Here is a 23,605-nt window from a genome sequence, read left to right as displayed (position 1 = left end):
GAGGAAGCTCAATGCATAGTTAAGCACCAAAGTTTTGTTGACTCAAAGGTTTTATCTCAAGATGGATAGTTGGTTGCCAATACCAAACTTAGGGGAGATTGAAAAGCTCAAGGGATCCAACTATCCTAAAGCATGAAGGCTCAAGGTCATCTCATTGTTAGAGAATCTAACAAATCACTATTGGAACAGAGTTGAGACTTGAAGTTGCCAAGTACAATGAGATGACTGAAGCAACTCCAATTATTGTATTGTAAATGCTATCCTTTCATACATACAGCTAGCCGAAACATCAACAAAATCATGGGGGTTGGTTGAGCTACATTGAGTTTAGGCTGTGGCTTGCATGTGCTGGAGCTTGCAGGGTCAGCCGTCGAGAAGCTACAGATCTTAGTCACACTCCCTAGAATCGAAACTTTCTCTCAATATCTCTCACAGCAGAGTAGACACCTATCAATCACACTCTCACAAGGAAATCTCTCTCTCTTCTTTTGAAGAAGAAGAATAATTGGTCTCTCTCTCTTTCAATGAAAATTATCTCACTCTCAAATGAAGAATGAAAACAAAATCCATCTCTCAAAAGAAAGCACTCAAAGGAAACCTATGAACGGAAGTTCTCTCCAAAGAATGGACAGAAATTTCTCAAACCAATGGACGGAAATTCTCTTTCATCAAAGAAATGAAAGGATGCTCACCCAATCGCTCTCAATCTCTCTCACACTAGAATCTCAATGCCTCAGCAGAAGGCAAAGGAGCTCTAATACCTTGAACAAATATGGAGAGAGGAGAGGAGAAGAGTGGAGATGAGGAGAGAGGGCACAGCTAGAGAGCACACCATAAATGACATATTGTACACTAGTATTAGTTGAAAATGATGAATATATACAAACCTCTTTAGGGTTAGCATTTCCAACCCTTTCCTTTTTAGCATCTTTTGTCTTAGTGCTATGCACAATATCGAACATGATGTTGAGATGAATTTTCAGCAAAGCATAGCTGCAGTGGAGCAAGGATCTTCTAGTAGTGTAGTGGGTCTAGGCACTCTCCTCAATGCCACCTAAACATGACATCAATCCATAGAAAGGAACACTCCCATTGGTCCACAAAGAGGAGCACTCCCATTGGTGCACCTCAAATCTCTCCATAATCCTTAAAGATTAGGAAACACTAATTTGGGGACCTTTTAAGACCCCAAATCCCCCCTCATGAATCCTTGAAACTTAGATGTACAACTTTCATATTTACAGATGACATCCTCAATTATTTTATGAGCATGTATCTTGCCCAATATTCTTCTATACTGCCAACCTCAAGAGGATTTTCCTTTGTCAAACTTCTTTGACATTTACCGAGGAGTGATACTCTATAAGACTCTAAGGCAAATACATCTTGCAAAGCTATACCACAATCATCAAGAATGAGTGTTGAATGTGTGCAAGGAGTGGCTGAATCATAAGGTATAGAGCAAGAAAACACGCTGCACGGAAATGATTGGTTGGAATCCTTGCTCATGGATGTGCATTTTTTGGTAAAGCTATTTTGTAACCAATGAAATCTATTCAGGGGAGCAAATATAAGATCCTACATGGGTTGACTTTAGATCCAATGTAAAGGATTTCTCTCGTGGATGATCCCTACCTACATAGAGTCATAATTAGCCATGAAATTGAGCATGTAACTACATGAATTTGACTATGTGCATGTAGAGCATGTGAGTACACCTCTTTAAATGCACTCAATTAAAATAGTCTTGCCCCAACATGGTACAAGAGACCTCAATCCATGCAAATCTTAATTGTTAGTGGGATGCTTTAGTACAGAAGGGAGGAAGTTGCATGAGCACATCATGGATACTTCCTCCATTTAAGTAAATCCCATACCTCCTTGTCATGTGGTCCCTCTTGCTTGATATAAACCTCTATGCATCACAATCATTGCTAACTCAACATGTTTTGGTTTAGTGGTCAATGTTGTCCTCTATAGTCTCTCCACTTTTACTATGCTTCTCCATCTACTACAACCATGGATCATTTTCACCTCATTGAATAATCATACTTTGAAATCGAGGAATATGAAATTGTAATGATTTGAGAAAAAGAGAGAGATTACTCACTAACTTTACAATATATCTTCTTTGTTGTGCTCACAATTCAAAAGAGATGCTCATTTTTTATGATGTGTATTATTTTGTTCTTTATTATGCACACAATTCAAAAGTAGATTTGAGATTTCTATATTCCATGTTGTTTAGATATGAACCATAGCAATAAAAAAAAATGATAATACATCCTAAATCATTGCATTATTCAAGCATAAATAATATGCTTTAGTGTTTACATGTGGCAGTAGGAGTACAAATCACATTGTGGGTAGTATGAAACCAACACTAAACTACATTTATAGTGGCACACTAATTTTCTCATTGCCAATCAATCCTTGGCAAAATTCTCCACAACAAAAAGAAACTATAAAACATAGGGTTTGATCAAATGTAACTAGTGCAAATCTATCAAATAATGCAACTATGAGTCACAATATTGTGGTGTGCTACATGATGTAGATTCATGGTCAAGATTCACAAAAGAAAACAAATGAATATAACTGAATGCAAGTGAACTCAAAATTCAAAGACAAGCAATTTCAAACTACCAAACTATATCTAACAACCATTGTGGCATTCCATGTCCATTAGACCCTATTTAGTTGACTAAACAAGTCTAGTTGTTCTTGCATAACAAAATCACAACACAACAAAGCAAGTAGCTAAGAGAAAGATGTAGCAACAACAACATAGCAAATTGAGTAGCTAAGAGAAAGACATAGTAATAACAGCAAAAGGCTTTGGCTTGTGATGACATACTTTGATGTTGAATAAGCCAAGAAAATCCACCTCCATTTGCAAAAGCAATGTTCAAATAGTGAGCAGCTCTGCAAGAAAGCCTCAACAGATGCAATGCTTACAAAAAGCATTTAAAATTATCATAAAATTTTCAAGAGTTAGTGCCCTTGGGACACCCTAGACAAAGTGGATTACATGGCCATTTGTGTTTGTTTTCTAGGGAATTTGTCTTGGCAAGTATTCTCTAGATGGTTGAATAGATGAGTTATAGCCTAAATAAAGGATGCAGACCTTCATGGGACCTTCACAAAGATGTGATAAGTGCCACTCAAGACAAGTCACTGGCAGGTTTACAAACAAATCCAACACATTTGTTTCCCAAATCGGCTAGAAGTAAGCCAACACTTAGCACTAAAGACAGCTATATGTAAGGTATCAAAAGTTTCAGGCACACTAGACCGATGCTCAAGTGCTAACAATAGAATCTCCAAATCTAGTTGTGACGACAATCAATAGAGTGACAAATAGCCACAAATTAGTGCAATGCCCACCACAAGAAAGAACTAGCAAAGTAAGAGCTTGCCACATCAATGTCAGTGAGTAAGATACAAGGAGAACTCTATATTTTTATATTGTGTATGAACATTAACTTATACCATATTAACTGTAGCAATGAATCAAGGCTTCTATAGCCTTTATTTCATTTGGTGATATTCCTAAATTTGTATAGTGTAAATATAGATATAAATATAAATAGATTTATACATAAATTTTACGATTTATATTTATACTTATATTCATCGTTATTTATTTATAATTACAAAAACGTCAAAATTAGTAGATACACCAAAGAAGTTCTACACATCCTAAGAAAAGATACTCAAAGTTGCTAACTTTTTGAATTTATGAAAGGTTTAACATCTCAAATTAGCTTTTTCAACTAGGAGGATTTTTTAATTAGGAAGGATATTTAGGCTCCTTCTAATGAGAGCTAGAATTCCAAAATTAATAAAATGTATGTTAAGTGGGTGGTGTTATGGATAAATTCATCTAAGGAAAAAGGCATTAATATGTGTGTGTGTGTTTGTATATGTGGCAATAGTATAATAAAATATGGTGTGCATAGGGCCCAGGGTTGAGGTGACAGGGCATGACCATGTGCCACCCTTCCATGTAAGAGAACCCATAACATGTGATGTACATAATCCATGGTAGTAATATTATAAAATGTAAGGTGGCATGCCTCCTCCATGTGCCACCCCTCCACCTAGGCTGCATTTAGTGAGATATGGCTCAAAGTCCATGGGAGAAGTAATATAAAATAGATGGAGATAGATATTATATTGGGTTATTCCCTCCATATAGGATAGGCTCATGTGGGGGAGGTATAGAAGGTCCAAGAGAGCAAGTTAAATAATGGGGAAAGTAGGATGAGGTGGCAAGATTCCTTGTGCCAACCCTCCACTTGTCCTCCTAGAGGTTTGAACATATTATAAAATTAGGGAGAGACCAAGGGAGTATCATAGGCTTGAGATATGGGGCTTGATTTATGTGGAAAAATGAGACAAAGTGTTGTTGCACACAATTGAGAGTGCATAACTGCCTAGCCCACATGGGAGACTCTTCCACATACACCATGCATGTGGGAGGATGCATTTATTGGGAGAGACCCTCTCTCTTGGCTATAAAAGGAGGGGGCTATTCCTTGATGAGACACGCTCATTCTTGTAAAGCCACCTAGCTAGTACTTTGATTTCTCCCTTCTCTTCCTTTCAAAATAAAGCGTGGTCCTCTTCCCTTGATGTCTCCATCTTTACATTCCTCCTCCCATCATGTACATGCTTCTCTTCCCCCTTTCCCTTTCCCCTTGTGTCATAGTCTCCCTCTTCATTCCCTCCCCTTCTAATTCCTTTTCCCCTCCCATGATAACACTTCGCCCTCACGTTCTCCTTTCCTCTATGGCCCTCGAGCGTCGCCATGCTTAGCCTCTAGCCTCTAGTCCTGATTTCTTTTCTGGCTAATAGAAATGGTGTGGCTGCTGGGATCAAAATCTCCATGGCTAGTGGTATAAAATATGTTACTCCTATGATTGGGTGTGGCATTGTGGCCTCTTCCGTGCACAGTTCTCTTCTTTTGTGCCTCTAAACTGTGTGCCTTCCCTATCTCTACGGCTGTAAAACCTCCTTGCTTCTGCACTTTCAGTCTGCTTGCTTTCTGCTCACGGTTCCTACATGTATTCTGGTCAGCGAATCTTCTGCTCGTACCGGTCGCATTTGCAGAACTGTACCATCTGTGCTCCTTCTGAGTTCTCACTTTGTGTGTCTACTGTGTTCACCCGTGCGATAGTTTTCTAGGCTGCTACGTCTTCTGGTCGCGGACAGTTTTTCTGAGTTTCTGCAAAACTGTAACAGCAGATCCCACGCCCCCCCTCTTCTCTTCTTCTTCTCTTTCTCTTCTCCTTCTCCTCTCCTCTCCTCTCTTTTTATTAAAGAGTAGGATTTGAACCCAAGACCTCCCCCTTCACAAAAGGGAGACTTATCATTGGGCCAACAAGCTGGAACTAATGAAAATGTAATGATTTTTGTTTATATATTGAAATCTCGGGAACTGTAACTCTCTAACCGTGGGGAGTTTACTCTTGCCATAAAAAGCAAAAGTACTTCATTTCATGTGCTCTATTCACATCTTCTACTAGATCACCAATTCGGAACTTTTCCAAGTCTACTTCATAGATGCACGCCACACGAGGAGGGTGGATATTTATGTCACTTCTTGACGATATTAAGGATTTGGTGCCTGGTCCTCTGCTCATTACGGCTACCAATTAGCGAGATCTCTTTCTTGATCTTCATGTCGACCTTCAACGGCTGATTGTCCAGTGCATTGTTCAAGGAGATGACGGGTGGGATGATACACTGTGGATGGCTCAAGGTGAAGAACTATTGATACGCTGGGAGAACTTTGATTTTAATTCTACTCATTGTGCGGTGATCGAGCTACTTGCTGCTTCGGAGGTAATTAAAAGGGTGTCCTTCATCGAAGGGTGGGATGCTCCCCAAGCTTGGGGGGAGATTTGGCGCATCTACTTGTTAATTCCTGTGGATAAGCTCGTCTTGAATGGTTTATTCTCAATCTCACCACAAAGGTTTCTAAGCCTCGACTATGGTTGGTAATGTTTCGACCAAGGAATCCATTTGTACCTAATCAATCTTTTGTGCCTCATTTCGAGCTTTAAGTTGTAATTCTTTTACCCAAAGATAAACTATCAATAAAGGATTGCAAGTTTATTTGGTGCTGAACATTTGGCTCAAGTGTTGAATTCTCCCCACCCTCTCCTTCTACCTATCTTGGACTACCGAGAAACTTGGGATGTCCGAATTTTAGTCTTGGTGTGATGACATCTTGGATCCTTCAATTTGATGGAGCTTACAAACCTTCGACCAAGGCTGCTGGCATGGGTGTGAAGCTCACTTCACCAGGTGGTGAGGAGTATTGTTATAGCAAGTCTGCACCTGCAAGTACATGCAACCAAGCTAAGTACTCGGCACTCATTTTTGGGCTACAAAAGGCACAAGAGCATCACGTCAAGCAACTTGAAGTGCAAGGAGATTCTCAACTAGTGTGTGAACAAGTTAGTGGAAGGTGGAAGGTGTGGAGCAAAGGCTTGGTTCCACGACATCAACAAGCATTGGAACTTTGCAACTGATTCAACATATCCCTTGAGCTCGAAATCTAGTTGCTGATTTCTTGGCACGTGAAGCTTGTACTTCAATCACGCATGACGCGAGTGGAAGCACCACCCCAACAAAGCTACAAGCCATGAAGGAGGGTGATCATTTGTAAGGAATGCAAAGGCTGTGGTCATCATGAAACTACGTGTTGGGCATACTTGAAACGAGTTTACCGACTTCGAAAGATCATCAGAAAGGTCCTCAAGGACATTGCTCAAAAGAAGGATGCCAGACCGCACACCCCTTGAAGAAATAGCATGGCGATTACAAGAATTGGAAGAAGCTGAAGGTGATGTGCAAGCTCTCCAACTGTTGACATCTGTCATGGCATTCTTGTTTGCTTTGATGAACAACCTTATGCAACGCCATGTCTCTAGCCCTCGCTTATAAAGATGGATGTGATATCATGACAGTTGGTCCTTTTAAGATTGTCTATGTGCTATTCTATGCTGAAGTTTCTTCCCATGTAGTATTTCACAATATACCAGTCACACCCTACCCTGCCTATGTGTGCTTTATGGATGTATCTTCACCCGATTTTCAGTTCAAGCTTCCTCTTTCTATTGTTTGTCCATAGATAAGCCTCGTCTTGCCTCTCTCTTTTCCATCTTCCAAGCATGGCTGACATTCCCGTGTTTTGTGGACGGGTGGAAGAAAATCCAAATGAGTATCTTGTGGCCTTCAAGCGCCATTGTGTTTCTCTCAAATTTCTTATTGAAGACAGATGGCTATTGGTTCTTCCCACATTTTTAGAGGGTTTGGCTCAAATGTGGTATGAGAAGCAGGTCAAAGACGTTCGCCAAAGCTGGCCAAGGTTGACAGCAGCGATGATTGAGTATTTCGGTAAAGAAGAGGAGCCAGAGAATGTGTACCTGCAGGTGGCAAACTTGAAGTAGTCAGAAGGTGAGACGACGCATCGATATGTGGATCGAGCGGCCGTGCTCCTAGACCGTTTAATTGCCACGCAGGAGGACAATACCGGATTTCGAGCTAGAATGACTCAGCATGTGTTGGGCTACCTTGTAGCAGGAGCAAGTGATGAATTCCGCCTCAAGCTTAAATGGGAGAATCTAGAAACCATGGTGCTAGCACATGATATTGCTCAAAAGTTTGATAAAGTTCAGTCTGACCCCGCTTCAAAGAAGACGATTGTCCCTCCACAACCCCCTCAATTCTTGCAACAACAACCTGGGGGGTCTAACTCAGGGGCATACCCCCACCCCTCATCAGGGATGTATCCACCGCCTCCACCTTAAATGTATGGTCCTCCCTTAGATGGTTACCCTCAACAAGGTGTATATTCTCACCCTCTGCCTCGAAGATTTCCCCAGCCTCACCCACGAGCCCCCCTCCTTTCTACTCCCTCCGCCCCTCCAGCTAAAGAGGCCCCCCCTGCAATAGAACCTGGAGTCAATGACCTAGCCAAGGTCCTGAATGATCTTCGGCTTGAGATGGTGGGCATCACAAATCAAGCCAACTGCCCTCCAAGAGACCGTGCAAAAGTTGTACGCTACGAGTGCCACCAAAAGGGTCATTATCGCACGGAATGTCCCAATATTCCAAGGGTGAATCTTCTAAGTGAATCAGGCACTAAGGATTCTGACGTAGAGATCCTTGACCTTGGGAAAAGAAGTCGTACCACCTTGGACCCCTCTCCAAACCGTGGACTGGGCCGCCCCAGGAAGAAGATGTCCTTCTCAGAGCCCTCAAATGCTGAGATGGCTGACCCACCAATAGAGAAGACTAAAAGATCCTACGGGAGTAAGTGGTCACCCTGGGATTTTCCCATCGGCTCGGGGCAAGAAGACTATTCGGTCGTTCAAGACCTTGCTCATCGTTCTTTGAGTATCACGCTCCCTCAACTAATAGCATTAAGCCCTTAGGTGAGACGTGAGCTACAGCAAGGGATCTCAACAAGGAGGAACAAGAAAAGGGGAAAGGTAAGAGAGGTATCTTCTATCTCTGAAGAAATTAATCGGCACCCACATACAGTCGATGTCATCATAGATAATTGCCATGTCAAAATTATGTGTGTTGATGGGGGAGCTGCATGTAATATCATGGTGCCCCAAATCATGAAGAAATTGAATTTGAAATGTACAAGGCGTTCCTCCACTCGAATCAAGGTAGCAGATGGTCGACGACTCACCACCTTGGGAGTCATTGAGGATTTGCCCATCACTGTCAATGGGTTGACCACCACCGTCAATTTTTATGTAGTGGACATTGAAGATACAGGCATGAGTTACCCAGCTATACTCGGGAGACCATGGTTGAGAAAGAGTGGTGCAGTCAGCCATTGGAAGATAGGACACATGTCTTTTGGTGCTTCTAAGGAGAAGATTCCAGTGCAACCCGGTGCCACGGAACCAGAAGAAGAAGAGGAGCAAGATAGTGATACTCTCTCATCCTCGGTGTCTGAATCAATAGAAGAATCAGACGGGGGGGAGGAATTCTCAGAGGAGGAAGTTTACATGATGGGGGTGTCTCCGACCCCGCGACCTATAGAAAAGGTAACACCTAGTCCTCAACAGCTTGAATCTATGCTTTCCCCAGACCTCACTCCAAGTGAGAAAGATGAGTTCCTAGAAATGTTCATAGATTTCCTTGACCTTTTCGCAACTAGCTACCACCACCTTTGTCATGTGACTGCCATAGAACACAAGATAGAGCTGAAGCCTAATGCGAAGCCTATGGCTCAGAAGTATCGAAGATTAGGGCCCCTACAAACCGATGCTTTGCACTCAGAGTTGCAAAAACTTGTAGAAGCTAGGTTTATTGTTCCGGTTCACAATACTGAATGGGTTTCACCAGTGGTAGTCACCCCAAAGAAAAACAAGTAGTGGGTCTACATCGACTATAAGAAACTCAATGCGGCCACCAAGAGGGATCATCATCCTCTGCCCTTTCAAGACCTCATTCTTGAGAAGGTAGTGGTCATGAGATGTATACTTTCTGTGATGGTTACTCCGGGTTTTATCAAATCAGATTTACCGAAGAAGATGTGCTTAAAACCACATTTGTCACACCTTGGGGGACATTTGCATTCAAAGTAATGCCATTTGGCCTTACCAATGCTCTTGCTACAGTTTAAAGATTTATGCAAATGGTGTTTGCTCCTTATTTGGGGGATTTCTTGGAGGTGTTTTTAGATGATTTTTGTATATTCTCATCACGAAAGGAGCACGTCATGAAGGTTAGGTTGGCCTTCCAAAGGGTTAATGATGCAAATGGCAGTCTCAACCCTGAGAAATGCACCATTGGAGCCACTCAAGGGAGGTTACTGGGACATATTGTCTCATCTAAGGGCATCAAGCCTAACCCCGAGAAGGTAGAATCCATCCTCAAGCTCTCCCCACCAACAACCAAACGTCAGGTATGCTCATTTGTCAATCTAGCAGGATATTATCGCCGCTTCATTGATCAATATGCTGCTTTGACACAACTAAAAGATGGGATTGATTTCTCTTGGGATGAGGATTGTGATCATGGGTTTGCATAAATCAAGAATGCTCTGGCTTCAGAACCCATTCTACACAATCTATACTGGTCAAAGACTTTCTATATCAGTCCTGGGTTTGGTGAGCACACTTTGGCAGGTATTCTTCTCCAGCAAGGGGAGGATCGGTTCATGTATCCCATTCGATTTGCTTCTCGACAATTACTCGACACTGAGCAATGCTATTCAGAGGCTGACAAGCATGCCTTGTCTTTGGTGTTCTACATTGAGAAATTTAAGCATTATGTGGCTAGAAAGTCCTTCATTATACTCACTAGCACTGGTCTTGCAAAGCAAGTTCTTCAATCACCAAATCCCATGGGCCGGTTGGCCAAATGGTTGGCAGTTCTACAAGAATATGATTTTTCTTTCAAAATTGTAAAAGGGGGTTGTTCCAACTTGAAGAATGCTTTGATTGATTTAGAGGACTACCTCGATGTAACCCTTGTAGTGGCCATAGAAGTTGGGGATCCATGGTATGGTGGCATCTACAAGTTTCTGACTGCTTTCTCCTTTCCTTCAGAAAGTACTAGCTATGAGAGAAAGAAGATCCGCAGAGATAGTAGGCGCTACACCCTCTTTGATGGGGTGTTGTACCATCAAGGCATGGATGGGGTACTAAGACAGGCCATTGATGGAGATGAAGTGCCTAAGATATTGAAGCATTATCATGATGGATTTTGTGGAGGCCACTATGCCAGTGACTATACAGCTAAGAAGATTTTACATACTAGATACTATTGGCCGACCTTGTTCAAGGATGTCACTTTATATTGCAAAACCTATGAACCATGTCAATTCTTTGGTAGGAAGGATTTGCGTCCTGGGCAACATCACCTAGTGATGTCCATCCATCCATTTCAGAAGTGGGGAATAGATTTTGTCGGGCCCTTGCCCATGACCGCCTGTAAAAAGAAGTATATTTTGGTAGCCACTCAGTATGTCACCAAGTGGGCTAAAGCTATCGCCCTCCCCACTACAAATGTTAAGGCAGTTTCAAATTTCATATTCGAACATATCTACACAAGGTTTGGGACACCCATGGAAATTGTCTCTAACCATGGGAGTCCATTCTTAAATGAAGCAGTGGAGTTACTCATGGATTGCATGAGTATTGATCATCACACTTCTAGCATCTATTATCTAGCATCCATGGGTCAAATAGAGCGGACCAATGGCCTCCTTTGTAAAACTGTGGGAAAAATGGCCACAGGAAACAGGAGCCAGTGGGATCAGAAGGTCACTGAAGCCGTGTGGGCTTACATCACTCATAAAATGTCTATAGGTCACACTCCTTTTGAGTTGGTGTATGGAATTGAGGCAGTTTTACCACTAGAGATAGAGATTCCGGTTGGCACAAGAACAGAGGATGATAGAAGATGAACATGTAGAGGCTAGATTGGTGCAACTTGAGAAGCTAGATGAAACCCGATGCCTTGCACTACACCAAAGAGAGATCCAAAAGAATCGACAAAATGCCCGCTTGGATGCTAAGATTCACAAGGGATGGGAAAGATGCTTCGCTGAGGGGGATGTTGTGCTATGCTTTGATAACAGATTGGACCACCAAATGGATAAGAAGTTTCTGCCACTGTGGACCGGTCCATACAAAGTCAAGGAATGTAGAAATGGGTCTGTACAAGTTTAGGAGCTGCATGAGCCATATGGCACGAAGGTGATCAACAAGCATTATCTCAAGCCCTTCTTTGTGCATGATGGACCCAGGCATGGAAATGCTGTGCATTCCCTGCCTGGGGGAGGAACTGTTATGGATAAATTTGTCTAAGGAAAAAGGCATTAGTGTGTTTGTATATGTGGCAATAGTATAATAAAATATGGTGTGCATAGGGCCCAGGGTTGAGGTGACAGGGCATGACCATGTGCCACCCTTCCATGTAAGAGAACCCATAACATGTGATGTACATAATCCATGGTAGTAATATTATAAAATGTAAGGTGGCATGGCTCCTCCATGTGCCACCCCTCCACCTAGGCTGCATTTAGTGAGATATGGCTCAAAGTCCATGGGAGAAGTAATATAAAATAGATGGAGATAGATATTATATTGGGTTATTCCCTCCATATAGGATAGGCTCATGTGGGGGAGGTATAGAAGGTCCAAGAGAGCAAGTTAAATAATGGGGAAAGTAGGATGAGGTGGCAAGATTCCTTGTGCCAACCCTCCACTTGTCCTCCTAGAGGTTTGAACATATTATAAAATTAGGGAGAGACCAAGGGAGTATCATAGGCTTGAGATATGGGGCTTGATTTATGTGGAAAAATGAGGCAAAGTGTTGTTGCACACAATTGAGAGTGCATAACCGCCTAGCCCACATGGGAGACTCTTCCACACACACCATGCATGTGGGAGGATGCATTTATTGGGAGAGACCCTCTCTCTTGGCTATAAAAGGAGGGGGTTATTCCTTGATGAGACACGCTCATTCTTGTAAAGCCACCTAGCTAGTACTTTGATTTCTCCCTTCTCTTCCTTTCAAAATAAAGCATGGTCCTCTTCCCTTGATGTCTCCATCTTTACATTCCTCCTCCCATCATGTACATGCTTCTCTTCCCCCTCTCCCTTTCCCCTTGTGTCATAGTCTCCCTCTTCATTCCCTCCCCTTCTAATTCCTTTTCCCCTCCAATGATAACGCTTCGCCCTCATGTTCTCCTTTCCTCTATGGCCTTCGAGTATCGCCATGCTTAGCCTCTAGCCTCTAGTCCTGATTTCTTTTCCGGCTAATAGTGGCACCCTAGCTATATTATTTTCTCTTAGGAACTTATCTTGGTAGGACATAGGATACACTAGTTTCCACCTATGTGGTTTTTTAAACTTAAAAGGCCCCTTGGACTAATCCCCCATCGTTGAAAAGCCTCCCAAGCCAAGATTTGGGCTCAAGGCATTTGCTAACTCTCTCCTCAGGTCAAGCTATTCTTTTGATGCCCCTGCCCCCTTCCTCTGCTACTCCATGTCCAAGACATGACCGCATGTGATGACCTCACAGCTTCAACCCCCATGTGTATGCCTTTGAGCAATGCCTTCATCTAGCTAGTCCAAAATTTTGAGGGCCTGATTGCACAAATTCGAGGCAAAATGTTGGCCCTTGGATCATGCCAACACAGGCAAGAGAGCTGGTGGTGCTCGCAGGTGGTGAACAAGCAAGCACATTATTGGCTAACCTCCTAAGTAAGTGAGCAACAATGGCTAAGGTAATGAATTTGAGTCTAAGGAGGAGTCATCCTAAAGACAAGGGAAGCAAACAACGGTTCATGAATCGTGAGTGTTAGTAATAGAAGTAAGTTTTGTAGTTAGTCTACTTAGTAGAAAGGTATTGTACTAACAAAGAGAAAGTTTTGGTTGTTCTTAAGTGTGTGACCTCTGTCTGGCTCGCTAGGTTAGGAGCTTCCATAGATGATTGCTTAGTTCAAGCCAAGGTAGCTTCATTGTAAATAGATTCTTCTCTTAATACAAATGTGGTTTGCTTCCATCTTGTCTATATTTTTCTTTGTATCTGTTTATTTATTATGTGCTCAATCCCTCATCATCATACGATTTCCCTTTTAATAGCAACCCCACCTTTGAGTTATTTTGTTGACATCTATTGGCATCTCACCCGAGTATGCTTGCATGCACAGCTCACCTAGGACTGCAAGAGTGAGCATCTTCCTTTAAGCACTGCACGGGTTGGGTTAAGGGTTCATGAGCACAAAACATCGAGCATCCATAAGTTGACCAAAAGGGTAGCAAGCAAATTAGACCGTCAACCCTACCATGGAAAGAAACTCCTCACCAATGCAACCTTGACTACCTTATCAAGTTCTAGGGCCAATCAATTACATATCAACCCTCGATGTCCCAAGGCACTCCTCCACATATGATACAACAAGTGGTCCTACACCAACAGCTCCAAAGGATGAGTTTGATTGTGTAGGGTGAATCTGATGACATCAAAATGGGTCAAGAGGAGTTTCTGGTGATCCTCAAAGATTTTTTCCACCTTCATTTACTAACCCCATCATTCCTTAGTGAACTCCGAATCTCCCTCTTCTTTTTATTTTTTCAAGAATCAAGACAAAATGTCATGTACAACTCTAGACATCTAAACATGGCATTTCAAAGACATAGCCTGATGAGAATCCAATAAAAGTCCTAGTCAAATCAAACATGGGACTTAAGGAGGAGCATGATAATACACTAGAGTTCCTCTGCTAACACTAACAACACTAGGATCTTGCTATTGGCACCTTCTTCCTACTATCAAGCCATTGCAATCGCTCATGCCATGTCATGCCAATAATAGCAAAATCTGGTGCTACCATCCAGAATATCCATCCTCCCAGCAATAATTCCACAACAAAGGATCCACTGAACCCCTATGAAGCAATGCAACCCAAAAGATTCCACAAGGGCACAAAAGAATGATCTTTAACAACAACCCTCCAACAACCATGACCTTTGCACGATCCATGGGACTAGATTAAGAACAGGAAGGGGGTCATGTTAATTGATTTGGTTAACAATATGCCATCACCGGTTGGTAATGTCACATCATGGATAGTGGCAAGTCCGTAGAGCTAGGATTGTGCCTTAGAGACAAATGGGCCCAAGATGATTGTAAAGAATGAGGAAAGAGAGTGGTATGAAGAGAATAGAGTTGGCCCTCCCTTCAAAAGGTGATATTTATAAAAGGCCAAGTATTTGACTTTGGTCTTCACTTGTTGGATGCCTCTCTCTTTTTCCAAGAGTGGTGTCTTGTGTTCTTGCTTCTTGCCTTTTGTGAATGCCTCTCATCCCCCTCCCCCTTCTCCTGGCTCTTGCTTCCCATCCCATCCCCTCTCCCTCTTCCTCTCCCTTCTCCCCTCCCTTCTCCCCCTTCTTCTCACAAGGATTCACACTTGCAAAATAACTCCGAGAGCCATATGGGCCGTTCATGCTTGCATAGCTCCCACAAAGAGTATCTTGGAGTAGAAGGCTCCATCAACACACCTCCAAGATCCACATGATAGCTGAGTCACCCGCTAGAGATTTTGTGAAATGCTTGGATCTTGACAATCATATGGATCTAGCTCCTTGTGAGAACTAAATGGTTGTACCACTCTTTGAGTTGTGGTCTATTGGGTTGAGTCTTGTAATAACTAAAATGGATTCATTAAACACGCCATGATCCTTGTTATAAGATTTATCTTTGCCTCTTTTCTACTTTGTCTTAGCAATTCCTAGTTTTGGATATGTGACACATGTACACACATACTTGGAGATGCACACATGAACACACGTAGATGCACATGCACACATGCACACACAAGCACACATGTACATGCACACATGCGCACGTATGCACACAGAGGCACACGTGCACATACATGCATATGTACATGTACACACACAAACAATTTGAACAAGGCAACTGTTTTAATGTTGTAAGGTGCCACATAGGGTTAGTCACAAAGGCAATTTATCATATCATTGAAGCTTTTTTGTGAGCACTCCAAATATGGAGCAACGAATAGGGAGTTGGATATGTGAACATGCAAATCTTTTTCTTCACAAAGAAGCTAACAATTTTGCCCCAAATTGGTCGGCCAGCATAAGGCAAAAGTTCCATGTTTTGTAAAGTGAGATAGTTGTTGTGTCCTAGCATTTGTGCCTGTTCTCCAACCAACTACTAGGAATTGAGAAAATGGAGAGCATCCTAAGAATGAACTTTGAAAATTTTTGATGACTAATAGATGTACCATGATTTGGATTTTGCAAAACCTCTATTGAGAAGGGCCAAGTAAGGTCAATTTTGATTGTTGTCAAGGTTTAGTAAGAGCTTCATGGATCCTTATCATCACCATTTGGATGAAGAATTTATTGGAATATTTTTTTAAATTCTTTTTTGGTGATCAAATTTTGCAGGGGAAAGGCTATGTGGGATATTCAGAGTTCTTTTGAGTGTGCCCAAGGTTGTGAGCTATTGCATGATCGCCTCTCCCCCTACTGTTGTGGGAGTGGAAATGTTTGGACACAAGAATAGTGATTTGGGAAGAATGAGAGCTCAGACTACCCCAAGGGACAAGGCTTAGAGGGTGGGAAGTGGGCTCTTTCAGCTAGGGATGATGAAACTTTGTCAAGACGATTGCATGTACAGGCAGAAAGAAGAGCTCGAGAGGTTGCCAAGAAGCCCTGGTTTGAATCGAGAAAATGCATTTGATTTCTTGTAAGATTAAGTCGGGGGTGTCAAACCCAAGCTTACAAGGTTGGCAAAGGGCGGGATATACGTCTTCTTTATGAGTATGGATCCCTGTTAGGAAATGGAGTCATGTTGAGTGAATTTTATGTATGTTTTAGTGTAGTGTGTCCTATGGATGCCGCGTGTCATATTGGGAGATATCCCATATGCACTTTGGTATTCTAGTGTCTAGTGTCTAGATTATATAAGGGTGTACTTTTGTTGTGTGTCAAATCATTGGAGTCAACATCAACCTTTCACAATGTAAGTCTTTCAGTGGTTTAGTACTTTCATTTATCTTTCACTTCTTTCTAGTTCCATTTCCATTTCCATTTTTGCAATTTTTGCTTTCCTCTTCCTACCCTACCTCTTCTCCCTACTCCTCTTTGCTCCAACATGTGGTACAGAGCCAACTCTCCTCTCTTCCTTCCTCCTTGCTTCTCCAAGTGAATAAGGTTGAGGGAGCCCAAAAGAAGCTACTCTCCCTCTTTTTTCATGGAGAGCGTACCTTAGCCTCTTCATGTTGGCATTCCCTTACCCTCCTTCTCCTTCGTCATCTTCTCCTCCTCCACTCCACAAGCCTCTTCTTCACTTTGGTTGTAAATATTGCCTCAAAGGCTGTTCGTGCTGATTCATGGAGTTGCTATGTGGAAGACTTCGTGGAGGTCTCCATTCGAGGAAATTCTTTGCAGCTTATTGAGTCAATTGCTCATGGAGAAGGCACATTGGAATTGATTCGTGACTGCCACATTGAGCTGATTCACTAGATGGAGAAACCACGCTTGAAGCTGATTTGTGGAGACCAAGCTATGTTCATGGATCAAGCTACGTGTCATTTGGAGGCCATTTCTAGCTTGCTCGTGGCATTTGGAAGCTCAGATTACTGCAAGTCATAAGCTTGATTGTTGGTCAACATTTCTTATTACAGTTGGGGCCTGTTTTCAACATGCTTGTGGCAATCATGGCATGAGGAAGCTCGAGCTATTATACTTCATGGAGTTGGTCATGAAATTGTTGTGTTGTGATTGTTTGATTCAATCTACTTACTGAGTTGTCCTCACAAAAATTAAGAGCATACATTCAGTAGTAAGGTCTGCAATATCTCTCTTCTTTCCTGCTTCATCTTTACTGAAATGGAGTCTTTCGAGTCTGGTATTGAGAAAGTTTATGGCATGAACTTTCCCGCATGGCAAACCATGTTAAGGCTTATTCTTATGAAGGAAGATGTGTGGAATGTCGTTAGTGGAAAGGACAAAAAGCCTTTAACAGATGAGAAGAAAATTCTACAATGGGAAAATCTCAATGACAAAGCTCTTGCTCTTATTGCTTTGGGTTTCTCTTATGAAGTTATTCATCAGTTAGATTTTGATTACCGTGCACAAAATTTTGGGAAAAGCTAGAATGCCTATTTGGTAACAAAATTATCAACTCCAAAGTATTTCTTAGATAGGCATTCTTTAAGCTTCAAATGAAGCATGAAGGTTCTCTCAATGCACATTTGAATCATATGGAATCTCTCATCACTCAACTTGCTGTATTGAAGGCCCCTATTAGGAAAGAAGATCAGGTTGATATCCTCCTTTCCAACATTGAGGATATTCCTAAATATTGTGATATTATTCCAACACTTCATGTGGCATCAGATATGAAATTTGATGAGATGGTTGCAATGCTCATTGATCATGATAAAAGACATAAGGATGACCATGTCCACGAGGAAAAGGCATAATATTCTAAGGGTAAAAACAAATTCAAGCCCCTCAAGTGAACGTATTGTAAGAAGCTTGGCCATACAGAGGATTGTTATTTCTAGAAGCTTGCCAAGTAACAATCTAAGTACCATGCTAACTTGGTTGCAGTTGCCACTAGTGAAGAAGAAGAAGAAGAAGACATCTTGCCACCAACTCATGCTCTCACTGCTGTAATCTAGCATCTCTCTCTTCCTCAAGAGGTGGATGAGGATGATGAGTTTGTTTTCTAAATCTGTCCATGAGTCATGGGTCCTTTTCCCTAGGTAGTCTCCCAAAAATGATTGTAATAATCTCATGAGTGTTTGTCTTCTTGAGTCAATAAAGGTTCTCTAGTCCTCCTAAAATGATGTATTACTTTATTATGTGTGGCTCCATGTCACTCATTAGTCCCATTTTGGAGCCAGGAGGGGGATGTATTGTGGAAGCCTCTTTGTATTGGTCTCTAATGGGTCTTTTTATCAGGCCTAGCCGAGTTCCAAGATGTTGGTGTCGCCCCTAGACCTATGAGCTGGTCATGTAGCCATGCTAAGACATGAGCCTTTGTGTCATGTTGAGTCTCAAGCCAGCAGGCTCAAGCCATGAGAGTGCTTGGATCAACCTCTGAACATGCTCAGACTTTAGCCTCTGAGTTACATGGGGTGCACAAATTAGTAGATCCCATCATTACCATGTTTGTTCTTGGTTCCATTCTAGTAGTCCCTCACCTTTCCTCCATGGGGGGTGTTAGGAAATGGAGTCAAGTTGAGTGAGTTTTATGTATTTTTTAGTCTCTTGTGCCACGTGTCATATTGGGAGATATCCCATATGTACTTTGGTATTCTAGTGTCTAGTGTCTAGATTATATAAGGGTGTACTTGTGTTGTGTGTCAAACCATTGGAGTCAACATCAAGCTTTCACAATGTAAGTCTTTCATTGGTTTAGTACTTTCTTTCTCTTTTAGTTCTTTCGATTTCCATTACCATTAGTTGCAATCTTTGCTTTCCTCTTCCTACCCGACCTCCTCTCCTTACTCCTCTTTGCTCCAACATTACCCCCTTGGCTGAACTGGAGGAGTTCTTATCTTTTAAGTGCCGTGTATCTCAATCCTTAGAAAGTTTAAGGTTGATATTTTTTTTCCTTTAAGAACTAAAATGCAAGGAGGATAACACATTTTGGGTTGCTATTAGGAAATTGGGGTTTGATGTCCTTAGCAATTGTCCTATTAGAGAGCAAGGGGGTTGTGCAATTTTAACTAAGTTCTGCTTTGTTAAGGAATTGTTTAGGCATCCTCAAGGCTAGTTTCTGGCTATGGTGGTGTTTGTTGATAGGTTTTAGTTTAATGTTTTGAGCACGTATGCCCCTAATGCATTTGGGGATTAATCCCTTTGTTGGTTGGCTCTCAAGTCACATTTGATCAATGGTAATTGCCTTTTGGGTGAAGATTGGAATTTCATGGAGATAGATGAGGATCATTTGCACCCCTCTAGGATTTCCTCTAGCTTCAAACTTGAAGTGTGAGAGGATCTGAGGGGGAACTCTTGTTGGAGTTTGGCATGACAGATCGCTTGGAGTTGGATGGGTATTCTTGGAACAAGGGCAATGACCTTCGAGTGGGTAGGCTGGATAGAATCAATGCTTTGGAGGATGTTCGATGTGTGTGCCCACCGTGAAGGGGAGATATTTGGCCAATATTTCAGTTTCTGATCATATTTCATTGAATGGAGATTTAGTATCCCGCTTCTTCAGGTAGGTCATTTGATATAACTTTTAAGCTCAATAAAAAATATATAGCTTCCAAAGCGTTCTCCCGGGCAAATTAAAAAAGTGTGGCTTCAAGTAGAAACCTACATGAAGACCCGTGTGATTGGTGGGATGCGGCCATCAGGGTTGTTGTGGAGGAGGTCATAGCTTGGGCCAAGAAGGACCTTGCTCTAAATGGAAGATAGAGGACTTAATCTTAGTCAAGGGCTCTTTGAGATCGGCAGTGAATCTTATGCCTAATGACATGATTGTCACTACTTTGATGTGACTGAAATTGAACAGGAGGTGTAGGCTAAAGAGCTAGAGATGCCAACCTGGCTAGGATGTATAGCCAACATATGTGGTTGTAGCTTGGGGACCACCCCTCTAAGTTCTTTTTTCAGGCAATTAAAAGAAAACACTTGTGTGAGACCATAGATAAAGTCCTTGGCTCAGCGTATTCTTGAAGTGAGCATGCAAGTAGTGAGTAGCAAAGCAAGTTTGTAGAAGCCGGGATATCTTTAATAATATTCCAAATGTGAATGCAACTTTGGATTATACCCTTCTTTAGGTCAAAAAATGCATTTTGTTTGGTTTGGATTTGGATAAAGCATTTGATCGTGTCCATTGAGACTTCATTCTTGGAATCATGGATAGACTCAGGTTTGGTGATGCCTTTATTAAGATGGTAGCTTCTCTTTTTAGTGATGCCTCTGCTACTTTGTGTGTGAACAAGGGTATTGTGGGTTGTTTTATGCTTACTTGGTCCATTCGTCAAGGTTGCCCCATTATCCTTCTCTTATTTGCAATGTGTTTAGTACCCTTAATCCACTGTCTAAATCTCAAGTGATGGCCAGTGGGTCATGAGTGAGTGTTCTTCTTTCATCCAGGAAGCAACTCCTCTCTCATATGTTTATTGGTGACCTCTTGGTGTTTAGTAAAGAGGATCAAGGTATGTGGAAACTATTAAGAGTGTGATTTCTTACTTCTACCAAGCCTCAAGATGTGCATGCAGTTGGCACAAGTCATATGCACTAAGAACCTCTTTGGATCCCTTGCCGAGATGTGCTAATACTATGTTGGTGCAGTGGACACCTTGGGGTGAGGTTATTTGGTATCTGGGTGCACTAATGGGCCTTGGGTTAACTCTGCAACAAAGGTTTAATTGGTTTGAAGACCGTATCAAAAGTAAGTTGAAGGCACGACCTATGTATCAACTGGAATGCGATAGCATTGGTCATTAAGCATCTTTTCTCTACAATCACTACTTATGTTGCGTTAGTTTGGCATTTCCGCCATTCCCATTGCCTGGAAATTGAAAGATGCTTTAGGATGTTTCTCTAGATAGTGGAAGGTGGTAGGACACCGCACACATTACATTGCAAGTGGGCTTGGTATCCCGAATGTGGCTCGAAAGAATATTTCTATGTTAGGCAAGTGGATACCTAAGTTGTTCTTTGCTAATATGCCATGGGTTGAGCTTATGCACTGGTTTGTGGATAACAAATAAAAGCCCAAGAGCTAGGAGGCCTCTCTTGGTATGAGAGACTCTTCTCTGACTTTCGTGTATAGGCTAACGGTTTTGATTTGGTGGTGGAATTAGTAAGTGCTTGGAAGGTTGGTATAAATAGCTATGCTTGGAAAGGGTCAAGTGGCCTTAGGGGTGATGCCAATTTGGGTGAGTCTATCTAGTGGAGCAAACCTGTGATGGTTGATGGGTATTCTTTGACCTTGATAATTCATCATACGCCGACAATCAAGAAAGATCTAAGGCATTGGGAACTGATCTAGGATGTTCATAAAGGTTGATAGTGGACTTTAGGTGATATCAGTTGCAGGTACTCTCTGAATGCTAGAGAGACTGCCTTCTTGCATCAAGTAATCCACAGGATCCTGGGACCAATACATGTCTGTCGAAGGGCTTAAGGCCTAAGCAATCATACAGTGGCAAGACACAACTGACTAAGAGATCCCTCTCCCTCTCCCTCTCCCTCTCCCTCTCCCTCTCCCCTCCATGCCCCCCTCCCTCCCTCTCTCTCTTTCTCTCTCTCTCTCTCTCTCTCTCCCCCCAAAAAAAAATGTTAAGGATACATGCACGCACATTACATACATCCACTTTTAATTTGAAAAAATTGGAGTGATTGTCATGACGCTTCAACATCTTCACATAGAGCCCTGAAGAGTCATTTCCTTGGGGGAGAGAAGAAACTCCAGGGGCCGGGGGGGGGGGGGGAGGATTGTCAAGGATTGCAATTGTGAGTGGGAGGGTGATAGATATGTAGACAAATCTTCAATCTGAATCATAAGATTGTTGGCCTCTATATTCACAAAACTTAACAATTTGCTTGAAACAAGCTAGTCAACTCCTAGCATTCAAATGCATATACTTGAATGGAATTGACCCAAGTATATCTCACATTCACACATGGACAAAAGAAATTCCCCCTAATGCCAGCTTTTATTAAGAAAAAGGGCGAGGATCAGGCCCAAAACAAAGACCGAGTACAAAAGGCAGCCAAGAAGGGGGCTCACCCCCTATGTCAGAAAGCATGATAACAACACCTGCAAGCAAGTAAGAGTTTAAGCTAGATAAGATGCAACTTTAGAGAGATAATTGCTGACTAGCGTATCAAACTTGCCTACCACTTGGCAAGTTCTAGCAGGCACACCTTCAATGATCTGAGAATCATTGATTTAGGGTATGCCACCAATAGACCATCTCTAACACCATCTGATCATGGATGTTTTTATCGAAGCTATGCTTATATATAAATGTAAACTCTTGGCAAAAGTTTATCAAGATCATTTTTTTAGTTTCACAATATTGATAGGATGTAGTATACTTTTATATATATTCTTTTGAATTTTGATGTTAAAAAAGTAAAATTTTGCAAAAGTTTAAATCTTTTTTGCATAAAAGTTTCAAATCTTGGCAAATCTTTGAAGCATTTATTTTTATTAGGGCATATAGACTTTCTAGACCAATATAAAAGTTTAGCTTTTTAATGAAACTAACTTGAAAAAATCATCCATGCATCTAATTCCTAATCTTCCGGATAGAGGACCACACTGCCCCACGGATATAAGGCTTACATGCCTTCAGCATTGAAGCAAGTCTCGAGACATCGCCCAGAAGCACCAGTTTCCAGTTCATCCCAACGAAAAACTAAGACATTGATTAGAGAGCACGCACAACCTTCTCAGCTTGAGACCATACCCCTCTCATAGCAGGACAATGCCACATTAAATGTTGGATATGCTCGGTCAACTTGCCACAAAAGGGACACAATGGATTTCACTTGAAGTTGTTTCGCCAATTTGGCCCTAAGGGGTAGCCACTGATCAATGATCTTCCAGAGAATAAAACTGATCTTCCCCACCCTACAACTTTGCCAGATCTCTTTAAACCTCAAACCTCCACCATCCCGAGGCCCCCATCTTTTATCCAAATGCATAAACACAGGGAATCCAAGGACTCATAAATAGATAGAGGAAGAGGGAGACCTCAAATTTATAAGCCTCTAAAAGTGCATTGAAAACGACAAATTAAAAAGTACGAGAAACTTACTCATCCATTAGGATGTTCCTCCTCCTCCCCCCCCCTCTTGCCCCCTACGTAGTCACTCCCTTGCCGCCCCTACCCCCACATGCACCCCATCGAGGGGTAGAGGACCTATGCTCTTTTAGTCGGATTCGAACAAGGGGGGAGGCTTGAGGTGCTCTTGCTCCAATGCTTATGTGGGAGCTTTTTGGCTTAACATCGAGTGCAGGCAAGCATTGCCTAGTAGGAAGGATGATAGGCGAGGGAGCGAGCTAGAGTTGTTTCTCCATTTCAATATTCAATTCTTAAGAG

This window comes from Dipteris shenzhenensis, chromosome 19, assembly GCF_047967505.1.
Source record: "Dipteris shenzhenensis isolate YYH24624 ecotype China chromosome 19, Dip_SZ_1.0, whole genome shotgun sequence".
In the NCBI taxonomy this organism is placed as follows: domain Eukaryota; kingdom Viridiplantae; phylum Streptophyta; class Polypodiopsida; order Gleicheniales; family Dipteridaceae; genus Dipteris; species Dipteris shenzhenensis.
This window is presented reverse-complemented; position numbering follows the sequence as displayed.